This window comes from Lepidochelys kempii, chromosome 8 (genome assembly GCF_965140265.1).
Source record: "Lepidochelys kempii isolate rLepKem1 chromosome 8, rLepKem1.hap2, whole genome shotgun sequence".
In the NCBI taxonomy this organism is placed as follows: Eukaryota; Metazoa; Chordata; order Testudines; family Cheloniidae; genus Lepidochelys; species Lepidochelys kempii.
The window spans coordinates 7,138,867-7,141,569 of NC_133263.1; positions in this window are offsets into that span (position 1 = coordinate 7,138,867).

Genomic DNA, 2,703 nt, shown 5'->3' on the forward strand with positions numbered 1-2,703 from the left:
AAGCAAGCTGCTAGTTCTTTACCTTGGTACTGAGGCCCAGAACCCAGGCTATAATTAAGGAGTGCCCAGCTCAGGGTGGGGGTTGCAAGGCTGGACACAGTGCTCCCCTGCATAGGGCAGCTGGGTGCAGTAACTGTCCCCTGATGTGACAGGGTTTGTCTACACAGTGCCATAGTCCAAACCAGGCCCTGCTGGCATGAAAATGGGACCTAGTTCACACTGATGTAGTCCCGTGTCAAACAGGACTACGTTAAAGTGAATGATGGACCTTTGAGTTCACGCCAGCGGGGTCTCCATGGAGCAGTTAGAGCTCAGAGCGTTAAGAGCGCGCTACAATTCACACACACAATCCTAGTCCGGACTCCGGCATCATGTAGACAAGCCCTTAGAGCATCCTAAGGGCTAATGTAAGTTACGGTGACTGCCAATGGCCTCAAGGGGCCAACGTGACAATAATGGCTCGGGGAAAGAAGAGCCATGCGCCTACGTGGGCACCCAGGACCGGGGGTGGTGTAGAACTCATGATGCCAGCTGCACACCACCTGAGAATTCTCCCAACACTGGGTGATCTTCTTGAAGCTGGTTATGCCAGCTGTATGTCCAGATTGCTCTGCCAGTGCACTGGGGTCTGGATCTTTTTTCCGTGTTTATCTGGAACACAGTATAGATGGTGACAGGAGCAAGGGGCTTTGCAGCAAGAAGAGGGCAAGGGGGATGGTGGTGAGGAGAACAATGGATGAAAACCCAGAGGGCTCTGCGGTGTGCAGGACTCCACTGAGGCAGAGAAATGGGAAACAACCATGCTCACTAGCTTTGGAAAACCACAACTTTTACAGCATCCTCCTGGAGCCTGCATTTCCCCACACAGGTGGATGCCACTGTGTGTGCTGTCCCCTCACATCCATGGGGTGAAATCCCACCTTGGTCACCAGGCTGGTTGCATACAAACCCGATGCCACAGCAGCTGTATTCATTGTCACGTGTCATTTAAATCCTCAATTCTGCGCGCTGTACTAAGGGACCCTCTAACTTCACACACTCCTTCCCTTTGCACTTTTATCCTCCTCCACCTATTGGCTCATGCCACAAGCTGCAAGAGAAGACCTGCTGGTGGCTCCTGAAGCCTCCAGTAGGACATGCTCTGTGACTAGGACCAATAAGAGGTGCCCAATGGAACCAGCATGACCAGCAGGAAACTAACAGACTATTGCATCACCTCTGTAATAGCCCCATTCTGAATTTGCTTGGTCACACGAATCTCAGATATGACTTCCACCACCCCCTGCACCCAGCCTCAATTGGTTATGCTGCCCAGATATCAAACCCCAACACAACTAAAAATACTCTTATGCTCAGCTTGTTCTCTTTACAGTTCAGACTGCTCCTACAGGAGGACAGATCTGCAGACCAGATGCGGAAATCTCTCGGCATTTAAAGACTTCTTAAGACAAGAATGAGCTAGCTCTGGCAGTTCCTTCAGTCAGCCTTCCTCTCTGGCTAACCCCAAAACCAGGTTATTTCTTGCCACTCGCATTCCATATGGAGAATTATTCTTGATGCTCCTTGGAAGGGAGGGATGACTCTGTTGCCTAGCGGATTTAGGAGCTGAACTGTCACCTCTGGAACTCAGCTTCAGCCTTTGGCTTGGAGCACAGTAAAATAAATGTGGGCGAAGGTGGGCGGGTGGTGTCAGCCTGGCTCCTTCTGGACATTTGTCCACTTTACAAATCAATCCCTATGCACCTGAACCCGGTATCCCAGCTGTTCAGGAGACATGCAGGACTGGACTAGCATTGGCAGAGCTGTGTGTAGGGAACCTGGGACTAAATAGTGGGTGCTGCAGATGAGGACAAAGGCATGTTAGTGGAGTTCCCGCTCCTAGCCCAGTACTAAGAGGCCCTTGTTTAAAGGAGGACCAAATTCACCCTGTTTAAAACAGCCACCTTTCCTGGAACAGCGCTTACTCCACCTCCCACTTTCATGCCTCAGACTTACAAGAACACACTTGCTCCAGAGAACGTTCCTAGCTTGTCCCCATGTCCCCTCTCCACTTCTGTTCTCCCTCCAGGCACCAGCTGAGTGTCTTCTCCTGGCTAATCCCTTCAGTCCTGTCTCCTGTGTGCTCCTCACCCGATTCTCTGCAGAAGGACTTCCACTGCTTTTCTCCCTTCTCCCGCTCTGTGACTGTGGGGGATGCCAGAGACTGATTCAGAGGCTTGTTCCCAGCAGCACATCTACCTAGTGGTTAGTCCAGACTTGTTTGAACGGCCCCATTCCGCCTGATGTGCCGAGGGGAAGTCATTCCTGACCAGTCTCCTGAACCTCCAGCCAGGAGCCCAACCTGTCCCCCTCCTGCTAATGACATTTCCTAGGCCTCACTGTCTCCTCCCATCCCCCAAGCGCCCCCTCTTGCATTTGATTATAAATATTTGAGGCCCGATCAGTGTTTCTTTCCTACCACAGAGTAACAGTAACTAACCTATTGTTTTTATACATAGAACTGAGTCCATGACACGGCCACAGAGGGGTCGTCTGCCATCAAAAAGAAAGCTTATTCTTCCTCCGGAGAGAGAGGAAGTGGCTTCATAGGCTCAGCCATTGCAGCATCAGGTCTTTGTGAAGGGATGGCCAGTCTCCAGAGCTCCCCACGTGGTTCCACGCCGCTGCACGGCACATCTAGCCGTGTCTTGCTGTCTTCTGGCC